We start from the raw sequence: 12,734 nt of genomic DNA, 5'->3' as shown, positions 1-12,734 counted from the left end.
TACCCACTGCCCCCTCTCTCCCCAATACTGCACCCCCCATTCCCACATATCTACTGCACCCCTCTCTCCCCAATACTGCCCCCCAATACCCACTGCACCCCTCTCTCTCAAATACTGCACCCCCCATTCCCACATATCTACTGCACCCTTCTCTCCCCAATACTGCCCCCAATACCCACTGCACCCCTCTCTCCACAATACTGCACCCCTCTCTCCCCAATACCCACTGCACCCACCCCAATACCCACTGCACCCCTCTCTCCACCCAATACCCACTGCACCCCCCAATACCTACTGCACCCATCTCTCCCCAATACCCGCTGCAACCCTCTCTCCCCAATACTGCACCCCCCATTCCCAGATATCTACTGCACCCCTTTCTCCCCAATACTGCACCCTCTCTCCCCAATACTGTCCCCTAATACCCACTGCACCCCTCTCTCCCTAATACCCACTGCATCCCTCTCTCCACCCAATACCCACTGCACCCTTCTCTCCCCAATACTGCACCCCTCTCTCCCCAATACCCACTGCACCCCTCTCTCTCCAATACTGCACACCTCTCCCCAATACCCACTGCACACCCCAGTTCCAGACACTTACTGCACCCCTCTCTCCCCAATACCCACTGCACCCCCCATTTCCAGACACTGCACCCCTCTCTCCCCAATACCCATTGCACCACTCTCTCCCCAATACCCACTGTACCCCTCTCTTCCCAATACCCGCTGCACCCCTCTCTCCCCAATATCCGCTGTATTCTTCTCTCCCCAATACCCACTGTACCCCTCTCTTCCCAATACCCGCTGCACCCCTCTCTCCCCAATACCCGCTGTACCCCTCTCTCCCCAATACCCACTTCACACCCCAAAACCCCACTCTCCCTAATACCCACTTCACCCCTCTCTCCCCAATACCCACTGCACCCCCCATTCCCAGTACTTACTGCACCCTTCTCTCCCCAATTCTGCACCCCTCTTTCCCCAATACTGCACCCCTCTCTCCCCAATACCAACTGCACCCCTCTCTCCCCAATACCCACTACACCCCTCTCTCTCCAATAGTGCACCCCTCTCTCCCCAATACAGCACCCCTCTCTCCCCAACACCCACTGCACCCCCCATTCCCAGATATCTACTGCGCCTCCCTTCCCCAATACCCAGTGTGCCCCTCTCCCTATTACCCACTGCACCCCTCTCTCCAGGATTAATCCTTGGGGGTGCCCGGGGTACTTACGACAGGGAGGCGCCGATGGAAGGTGGGGGATTTTTATTAAATTGTGCATACCTCCCAATATGTCTCATTCCAGGAGGGACAAAATGCTTTCTACGTACCTGGACTTCCCACTTAATATACACTGCTCAATAAAATAAAGGGAACACTTAAACAACACAATGTAACTCCAAGTCAATCACACTTCTGTGAAATTAAACTGTCCACTTAGGAAGCAACACTGATTGCCAATCAATTTCACATGCTGTTGTGCAAATGGAATAGACAACAGGTGGAAATTATAGGCAATTAGCAAGACACCCCCAATAAAGGAGTTGTTCTGCAGGTGGTGACCACAGACCACTTCTCAGCTCCTATGCTTTCTGGCTGATGTTTTGGTACTTTCACTCTAGTGGTAGCATGAGACGGAGTCTACAACCCACACAAGTGGCTCAGGTAGTGCAGCTCATCCAGGATGGCACATCAATGCGAGCTGTGGCAAGAAGGTTTGCTGTGTCTGTCAGCATAGTGTCCAGAGCATGGAGGCGCTACCAGGAGACAGGCCAGTACATCAGGAGACGTGGAGGAGGCCGTAGGAGGGCAACAACCCAGCAGCAGGACCGCTACCTCCGCCTTTGTGCAAGGAGGAACATGAGGAGCACTGCCAAAGCCCTGCAAAATGACCTCCAGCAAGCCATAAATGTGCATGTTTCTACTCAAACGATCAGAAACAGACTCCATGAGGGTGGTATGAAGGCCCGATGTCCACAGGTGGGGGTTGTGCTTACAGCCCAACACCGTGCAGGACGTTTGGCATTTGCCAGAGAACACCAAGATTGGCAAATTCGCCACTGGCGCCCTGTGCTCTTCACAGATGAAAGCAGGTTCTCACTGAGCACATGTGACAGACGTGACAGAGTCTGGAGACGCCAAGGAGAATGTTCTGCTGCCTGCAACATCCTCCAGCATGACCAGTTTGGCAGTGGGTCAGTAATGGTGTGGGGTGGAATTTCTTTGGGGGGCTGCACAGCCCTCCATATGCTCGCCAGAGGTAGCCTGACTGCCATTAGGTACCGAGATGAGATCCTCAGACCCCTTGTGAGACCATATGCTGGTGCGGTTGGCCCTTGGTTCTTCCTAATGCAAGGCAATGCTAGACCTCATGTGGCTGGAGTGTGTCAGCAGTTCCTGCAAGACGAAGGCTTTGATGCTATGGACTGGCCCGCCCGTTCCCCAGACCTGAATCCAATTGAGCACATCTGGGACATCATGTCTCGCTTCATCCACCAACGCCACGTTGCACCACAGACTGTCCAGGAGTTGGCGGATGCTTTAGTCCAGGTCTGGGAGGCGATCCCTCAGGAGACCATCCACCACCTCACCAGGAGCATGCCCAGGTGTTGTAGGGAGGTCATACAGGCACGTGGAGGCCACACACACTACTGAGCCTCATTTTGACTTGTTTTAAGGACATTACATCAAAGTTGGATCAGCCTGTAGTGTGTTTTTCCACTTTTATTTTTAAGTGTGACTCCAAATCCAGACCTCCATGGGTTAATAAATTTGATTTCCATTGATAATTTTTGTGTGATTTTGTTGTCAGCACATTCAACTATGTAAAGAACAAAGTATTTAATAAGAATATTTGATTAATTCAGATCTAGGATGTGTTATTTTAGTGTTCCCATTATTTTTTTGAGTAGTGTATGATTGACGTCACCTGTGTTGGACTATTTAATTGATAAGAAAGGGGTTTCAACACAGGTGATTACAATCATAAATTAAGAAGGAAGTCCAGCTAGAGAGCATGTTGTCCTGGAATGGGTCATGGTGGGATGTATAGATTGTGTATATACAATTTAAACCAGTGGTGTATATTAGTTTTAACTAAAAGTATAATAATGCCTGGGTACTGTTTATAGCTCCACCTAATTTAAAGACAACTATTTTATAAACTTTTCTTGTAGTGGAGCAAAGACAACTTGTCACAGCAGCCTCTGTACTACTTACACACTGGGACAGGACTCAGGAGGACTCTGTGTCTCTATCTCTACACCCAAATGGTTTAGTTGTACAACAGTTTACAGAGGACTCAGACACCCAAGCACGGAAGATGAGAAGCTGGGATCCCTGTGTCACTTTCAGACCCTCCTATCTCTCCTCTGGTCAGAAAGCTCTGTTGGTAGCTCATGAAAAATTATATTCCTGTGTCTCTGCCTGCACTGCATACTGCCCTGCTGACATTCTGGCTGCTGGTTCTGCTGCTGCTTAAGAGGGAAAGCTAGTGATGTCAGTGTGCTCTGGCTGAGGGGCCCCCTGACAAAGGGGGGCCTGGGGTACAGTATGCCCTGCACCCCCCCTTTAATCTGGCTATGCCTCTCTCCCCAATACTGCACCCCTCTCTCCCCAATACTGCACCCCTCTCTCCCCAATACCCACTGCACCCCTCCCCAATACCCACTGCACCCCCTCCCCCAATACCCACTGCACGCTCTCTCCCCAATACCCACTGCATCACCTTTCCTCCAATACCCACTGCACCCCTCTCTTCCCAATACCCACTGCACCCCTCTCTCCCCAATACCCACTGCACCCCAATACCCACTGCACCACTCTCTCCCCAATACCCACTGCACCCCTTTCTCCCCAATATGCACTGCACCCCAATACCCACTGCACCCCTCTCTCCCCAATACCCACTGCACCCCCAATACCCACCGCACCCCTCTCTCCCCAATTGCACTCCCCAACACCCACTGTGCCCCTCTCTCCCCAATACCACTGTACCCCTCTTTTCACCCCCTCTTGCACCCCTCTCTCCCCAATAACCACTGTACTCCTCTTTCCACCCAATACCCACTGCACCCCTCTCTCCCCAATACTGCACCCCTCTCTCCCAATACCCACTGCACCCCTCTCCCCAATACCCACTGTACCCCTCATTCCCAGACACTCACTGCACCCCTCTCTCCCCAATACCCACTGCACCCCTCTGTCCCTAATACTGCACCCCCTCTCCCAAATACCCACTGCACCTCTCCCCAATACCCACTGTACCCCTCTCTCCCCAATACCCACTGTACTCCTCTCTCCACCTAATACCCACTATACCCCTCTCTCCGCCTAATACCCACTGCACCCCTCTCTCCCCAATACCTAATGCACCCCTCATTCCCAAACACTGCACCCCTCTCCCAATACCCACTGCACCCCTCTCCCCAATACCCCACTGCACCCCTCTCTCCCCAATACTGCACCCCTCTCTCCCAAATGCCCACTGCACCCCTCTCTCCCCAATACACACTGCACCCTTCATTTCCAGACATTTACTGCACCCCTCTCTCCCCAATACCCACTGCACCCCTCATTCCCAGACACTTACTGCACCCCTCTCCCCCAATACCCACTGCACCCCTCTCTCCTAATACCCACTGCACCCCTCTCTCCCCAATACCCACTGCACCCCTCATTCCCAGACACTTACTGCACCCCTCTCTCCCCAATACCCACTGCACCCCTCATTCTCAGACACTTACTGCACCCCTCTCCCCCAATACCCACTGCACCCCTCTCCCCCAATACCCGCTGCACCCCTCTCTCCCCAATACCCACTGCACCCCTCATTCCCAGACACTTACTGCACCCCTCTCTCCCCAATACCCACTGCATCCCTCATTCCCAGACACTTACTGCACCCCTCTCTTCCAATACCCACTGCACCCCTCTCCCCAATACTGAACCCCTTTCTCCTCAATACCCACTGCACCCCTCTCTCCCCAATATCCACTGCACCCCTCATTCCCAGACATTTACTGCACCCTTCTCTTCCCAATACCCACTGCACCCCCTCTCCCCAATACTGTACCGCTGTCTCCCCAATAGCCACTGCACCCCTCTCTCCCCAATGTCCACTGCACCGCCTCTCCCCAATACTGTACCCATCTCTCCCCTATACCTACTGCACCCCTTTCCCCAATACTGTACCCCTCTCTCCCCAATATCCACTGCACCCCTCTCTCCCCAATACCCACTGCACCCCCTCCCCAATACTGTATCCCTCTCTCCCCAATACCCACTGCACCGCTCTCTCCCCAATACCCACTGCACCCCCCATTTCCAGACCATTACTGCATCCCTCTCTCCCCAATACCCACTGCACCCCCCATTCCCAGACATTTACTGCACCCCTCTCTCCCCAATAACCACCGCACCCCTCTCTGCCCTATACTGTACCCCTCTTTTCCCAATACCCACTGCACCCCTCTCTCCACAATACTGTACACCTCTCTCCCCACTGCACCCATCTCTCCCCAATACTGTACCCCTCTCTCCTTAATACCCATTGCACCCCTCTCTCCCCAATACTGCACCCCCCATTCCCAGATACTTATTTCATTTACTTACGTTATTTTAGCAAAATGGAAGTGGAGTGAGGTCCCTAGTCGGATGTTCTGGGGAGAGAGGGGATTCCACTTGGGGTTTCCCCTGTATAGTGGATAACATTTTAAGGTTTGTATTGTATGGTACAGATGTGTCCTCATACATCATTGCTGCAGTCACACCAAACGGCCCATCTCTGCACCATGGGGGTAATTCCAAGTTGATCGCAGCAGGATTTTTGATAGCAATTGGGCAAAACCATGTGCACTGCAGGTGGGGCAGATGTAACATGTGCAGAGAGAGTTAGATTTGGGTGGGGTGTGTTCAATCTGCAATCTAATTTGCAGTGTAAAAATAAAGCAGCCAGTATTTACCCTGCACAGAAATAAAATAACCCACCCAAATCTAACTCTTTCTGCACATGTTACATCTGCCCCCCCTGCAGTGCACATAGGCCCTCATTCCGAGTTGTTCGCTCGCTAGCTACTTTTAGCAGAAATGCATACGCAAAGCCACCGCCCTCTGGGAGTGTATTTTAGCATAGCAGAATTGCTAACGAAAGATTAACAATTGCTAATGAAAGAGTAGCAATTCTGCTAATATTAGCAGAATTGCTAACGAAAGCAATTTCCTTGCAGTTTCTGAGTAGCTCCAGACCTACTCCTAAATTGCGATCACCTCAGTCCGTTTAGCTCCTGGTTTGACATCACAAACACGCCCAGCGTCCGAACAGCCACTCCTCCGTTTCTCCAAACACTCCTGCGTTTTTACCTGGCACGCCTGCGTTTTTTAGCACACTCCCTGAAAACGGCCAGTTTCCGCCCAGAAACTCCCACTTTCTGTCAATCAGCAGAGCGATTGAAAAGCTTTGTTCGCCTGTGAGTAAAATAGCATAGTTTTGTGTAAATTTGCTTAGCGCATGCGCCCTGAGATGCATACGCATGCGCAGAACTGCCGGATTTTAGCCTATTAGCAATTCTGCTAAAATTAGCAGCGAGCGAACAACTCGGAATGAGGGCCATGGTTTTGCCCAATTGCTATCAAAAATCCTGCTGCGATCAACTTGGAATCACCCCCCATGTCCTGTGAGACAGCTAGCATCTTTTTTGTTGAAATTGTGTCTTAGTCTTAGGTTACTTAGGTAGTCTTGTGGTTGACCTCAATAACCTTGTGATTAACCGCAAACAGTCGGTTCCCACCATATACTTCTATGGGGAATTTTCCCCATAGAAGTGCACGGGTTACGCATGATTGACAGGTCAGCAGCGCTAAGCCAATCAGGAAAGCGCTATTACATGGCGCTCTCTGATTGGCTGCTGGGTCCTCTAGCGACAGATGTCATCTGGAGGCCCGGCAGTCAGTGAAGGGAATCCATTTGAATGCACATGGATTCCCTTACGTCCATTAGGACGTAACCCCTGGATGCCTACAAGGACAGATGAGGATTGATCTACACAGGAAAGGGGGAGGTAGCCGGGAATCCTCCTGGGTCCAGCACTGGGAGGCGGCGTCACTCCTGGCGGGGCCTCCCCCGTCACCACAGCTGTATTGGGGAAAGAGGGGGTGTGGTATGGAAGGTAGTAACTAAGTCGGCAGTGTCTAGGTCAACCACTATTGGTCAACAGTAACTAGGTCAACAGGGTCTCTAGGTCGACATGGTCTAGGTCGACAGGTCAAAAGGTCGACATGAGGTTGTTTTTTTTTGTCGTTTTCTTCGTAGAGTGACCGGGAACCCCAATTAGTGCACCGTGTCCCCTCTCATGGCTCGCTTCGCTCACCATGCTTCAGGTTACCATTCCCAATTGTAGTCCACGTGGTTCGTTAAGTATGAAAAGGTTCAAAAAAAGAAAAAATTGTGAAAAACTAAGTTCGACCTTTGGACCTGTCAACCTAGAACATGTCGACCTAGAAACCCTGTCGACCTCATTACTGTCGACCAATAGTGGTCGACCTATTAACTGTCAACCTAGACACCGGATCCCGTCTGGAGGCCGGGGTCCTGGGGAGTGGAGCATGGCAGCCGGAGGTGTATGTTTCTAAGTCTTCTGTTGCTGGAGTGCGGCATCTGGGAGGCCGAGGCCTGAGGTAGTGGCTGCGTGATGTTTCCACATGTGTCCTCTGTGCAGGGAGCCACCATGTTGGAGACCAAGCAAAGCCAATAGGCATCCCAGTTCGCATCCAGCCAATCCGATGCAGTCTTCCCTTATAAAAAGGAGTTGACGCTTAGTCATGGTGCCAGTGCTTCAAGATACTTGCTGCTGTAAGGTGCTCAAGCCAGGGCCGGCTCTACCATTAGGCAGCTTTAGGCGTCTGCCTAGGGGCGCCACTGTATTCATCTAGCAAAAAACTGAAGAATGTCTCTGTATTCGGCCTCCTCCTTTTACACTGTGCTGGCTGCTGCGGGTCTAATCAGGTGCAGCTATCACTATCAGGCTGTACCACATAATGCCACAGCGCTTCCTTTGCGCCGACGTGAGTAACATCAAGTCATGTGAAGGCACATAGGAGGCGGATTTAACTATGGCTCCCGAGGGGCGCCCCCACAACCGCTCCTCAAATTAGGGGGCACCAGGTTGAAGCTTTGCCTAGGGTCCATAGAGACCTTGCACCGGCCCTGGCTCAAGCTCTGTGCTACCAGGTTAACTCCTGATATCCTGGTTTTGTTGTGGCCAACCCGGTGGCCAGTTCTGTTATTGCAGTCCTTTGCTACCAGTCCACCTGCTTTTCCGGTTTAGTCGCTGGCTCCTCTATCTGGTAGAGGGTCTCCGTTTGCTGACGGTGCTCACAGCGATCCTCTCTTCAACATCATTTCTCTAACGTCCTAGTGGATGCTGGGGACTCCGTAAGGACCATGGGGATAGACGGGCTCCGCAGGAGACATGGGCACTTTAAGAAAGAATTTAGGTTCTGGTGTGCACTGGCTCCTCCCTCTATGCCCCTCCTCCAGACCTCAGTTTGATACTGTGCCCAGACGAGCTGGGTGCTTTTCAGTGAGCTCTCCTGAGTTTGCTGAGAGAAAGTATTTTGTTAGGTTTTTTATTTTCAGGGAGCTCTGCTGGCAACAGACTCCCTGCATCGAGGGACTGAGGGAAGAGAAGCAGCCCTACTCTCTGAAGCTAGGTCCTATTTCTTAGGCTACTGGACACCATTAGCTCCAGAGGGATCGTACGCAAGATCTCACCCTCGCCGTCCGATCCCAGAGCCGCGCCGCCGTACCCCTCGCAGAGCCGGAAGACAGAAGCCGGGTGAGTATGAGAAGCAAAGAAGACTTCACAGGCGGTAGAAGACTCCGTGTTCTTCACTGAGGTAACGCACAGCACTGCAGCTGTACGCCATTGCTCCCACACACCTCACATACTTCGGTCACTGTAAGGGTGCAGGGCGCAGGGGGCGCCCTGGGCAGCATTTGGGACCTCTTTTGGCAAAAGTTAAACATATATACAGCTGGGCACTGTATATATGTATGAGCCCCCGCCAAAAATTGCATATTTAAGCGGGACAGAAGCCCGCCGCCGAGGGGGCGGGGCTTCTTCCTCAGCACTCACCAGCGCCATTTTTTCTCCACAGCTCTGCTGAGAAGAAGCTTCCCAGGCTCTCCCCTGCAGATACACGGTAGAAGAGGGTAAAAAGAGAGGGGGGGCACATAATTAGGTGCAAAACAATATATAAACAGCAGCTACTGGGTTAACATTAAGTTACTGTGTTATTCCTGGGTCATATAGCGCTGGGGTGTGTGCTGGCATACTCTCTCTCTGTCTCACCAAAGGGCCTTGTGGGGGAACTGTCTTCAAAAAGGGCATTCCCTGTGTGTGTGGTGTGTCGGTACGCTTGTGTCGGCATGTTTGACGAGGAAGGCTATGTGGAAGCAGAGCGGGAGCAAATGAATGTGGTGTCTCCGCCGACGGCGACGACACCTGATTGGATGGATATGTGGAAGGTTTTAAATGATAATGTTAATTCCTTGCATAAAAGGTTAGAAAAGGCTGAAGCCTCAGGACAGTCAGGGTCCCAACCCGTGCCTGATCCTATGTCGCAGAGGCCGTCAGGGTCTCAGAAGTGCCCACTATCCCAAATTGTTGACACAGATACCGACATGGATTCTGACTCCAGTGTCGATTACGATGATGCAAAGTTACAGCCAAAATTGGATAAATCCATCCGTTATATGATTATAGCAATTAAGGATGTGTTGCACATCACAGAGGAAACCCCAGTCCCTGACAAGAGGGTGCATATGTATAAGGGAAAGAAGCCGGAGGTAACCTTCCCCCCTCACACGAACTGAATGAGTTATGTGAAAAGGCTTGGGAATCTCCAGATAAAAACTGCAGATTTCCAAAAGGATTCTTATGGCGTATCCTTTCCCGCCAACGCACAGGTTACGCTGGGAAACCTCCCCTAAGGTGGACAAAGCTTTAACATGCTTATCCAAGAAGGTAGCCCTGCCATCACAGGATACGGCTACCCTCAAAGATGCTGCGGATCGCAAACAGGAGGTTACCCTGAAGTCCATTTATACACATTCAGGTACCTTACTGAGGCCGGCGATCGCGTCGGCCTGGGTGTGTAGTGCTGTAGCAGCATGGACAGATACTTTATCTGAGGAACTTGATACCTTAGACAAGGATACTATATTAATGACCTTGGGGCATATTAAAGACGCTGTCCTATATATGAGAGATGCTCAGAGAGACATTAGTCTACTGCAGGGTTTTTCAACTGCTGTGCCGCGGCACACTAGTGTGCCGCAGGCAGTCCTCAGGTGTGCCGCCGCTACCCGCCCGCCAGAGATGCCTGCCACACCACTAATACCTGCAGCAGTAACTGATATCAGGCTTGGGCAGCGCAGAGAGCCTCCGTGGGCCGGCCGTGACCTATTGCAGTGATGCACCGCCGCATGACTCATAGGTCACCCGTTCCACGTGGTATCGCCGTCCCCCGCCCGTCCAGCGCTTCTCCATGGTGTGCTCTGCTCCGACGCGATGCAGGGAGGGAACGCTCTGTGCTGCTTCTCACTGCCCCAATGCTAAGGACTGAGCTGTATACTGAGGTTGGAGCCAGTGGGGTTTTTTTTTACCTGGGGGGGGGGTGGAATTACCATGTGGGGACAGTGTGAGGAATTACTATGTGGGGACAGTGTGAGGAATTACTATGTGGGGACAGTGTGAGGAATTACTATGTGGGGACAGTGTGTGGAATTACTATGTGGGGACAGTGTGTGGAATTACTATGTGGGGACAGTGTGCGGAATTACTATGTGGGGACAGTGTGCGGAATTACTATGTGGGGACAGTGTGAGGAATTACTATGTGGGGACAGTGTGTGGAATTACTATGTGGGGACAGTGTGCGGAATTACTATGTGGGGACAGTGTGTGGAATTACTATGTGGGGACAGTGTGAGGAATTACTATGTGGGGACAGTGTGTGGAATTACCATGTGGGGACAGTGTGCGGAATTACTATGTGGGGACAGTGTGTGGAATTACTATGTGGGGACAGTGTGCGGAATTACTATGTGGGGACAGTGTGTGGAATTACTATGTGGGGACAGTGTGAGGAATTACTATGTGGGGACAGTGTGTGGAATTACCATGTGGGGACAGTGTGCGGAATTACTATGTGGGGACAGTGTGTGGAATTACCATGTGGGGACAGTGTGCGGAATTACTATGTGGGGACAGTGTGTGGAATTACTATGTGGGGACAGTGTGTGGAATTACTATGTGGGGACAGTGTGTGGAATTACTATGTGGGGACAGTGTGAGGAATTACTATGTGGGGACAGTGTGTGGAATTACTATGTGGGGACAGTGTGTGGAATTACTATGTGGGGACAGTGTGTGGAATTACTATGTGGGGACAGTGTGCGGAATTACTGTGTGGGGACAGTGTGCGGAATTACTATGTGGGGACAGTGTGCGGAATTACTATGTGGGGACAGTGTGCGGAATTACTGTGTGGGGACAGTGTGCGGAATTACTGTGTGGGGACAGTGTGCGGAATTACTATGTGGGGACAGTGTGAGGAATTACTATGTGGGGACAGTGTGCGGAATTACTATGTGGGGACAGTGTGTGGAATTACTATGTGGGGACAGTGTGTGCCATTAATATGTGGGGACAGTGTGAGAAATTACTGTGTGGGGACAGTGTGTGGAATTACTATGTGGGGACAGTGTGTGGAATTACTGTGTGGGGACAGTGTGCGGAATTACTATGTGGGGACAGTGTGTGGAATTACTATGTGGGGACAGTGTGTGCCATTAATATGTGGGGACAGTGTGAGGAATTACTGTGTGGGGACAGTGTGTGGAATTACTATGTGGGGACAGTGTGCGGAATTACTGTGTGGGGACAGTGTGCGGAATTACTGTGTGGGGACAGTGTGCGGAATTACTATGTGGGGACAGTGTGAGGAATTACTATGTGGGGACAGTGTGCGGAATTACTATGTGGGGACAGTGTGTGGAATTACTATGTGGGGACAGTGTGTGCCATTAATATGTGGGGACAGTGTGAGGAATTACTGTGTGGGGACAGTGTGTGGAATTACTATGTGGGGACAGTGTGTGGAATTACTATGTGGGGACAGTGTGTGCCATTAATATGTGGGGACAGTGTGAGGAATTACTGTGTGGGGACAGTGTGTGGAATTACTATGTGGGGACAGTGTGTGGAATTACTATGTGGGGACAGTGTGTGGAATTACTATGTGGGGACAGTGTGTGCCATTAATATGTGGGGACAGTGTGTGCCATTACTATGTGGGGACAGTGTGTGCCATTAATATGTGGGGACAGTGTGTGCCATTAATATGTGGGGACAGTGTGTGCCATTAATATGTGGGGACAGTGTGCGGAATTACTGTGTGGGGACAGTGTGTGGAATTACTATGTGGGGACAGTGTGCGGAATTACTATGTGGGGACAGTGTGCGGAATTACTATGTGGGGACAGTGTGCGGAATTACTATGTGGGGACAGTGTGTGGAATTACTATGTGGGGACAGTGTGCGGAATTACTATGTGGGGACAGTGTGCGGAATTACTATGTGGGGACAGTGTGTGGAATTACTATGTGGGGACAGTGTGCGGAATTACTATGTGGGGACAGTGTGTAGAATTACTATGTGGGGACAGTGT

The sequence above is a fragment of the Pseudophryne corroboree genome, chromosome 4, assembly GCF_028390025.1.
Source record: "Pseudophryne corroboree isolate aPseCor3 chromosome 4, aPseCor3.hap2, whole genome shotgun sequence".
Taxonomy (NCBI): Eukaryota; Metazoa; Chordata; class Amphibia; order Anura; family Myobatrachidae; genus Pseudophryne; species Pseudophryne corroboree.
This window is presented reverse-complemented; position numbering follows the sequence as displayed.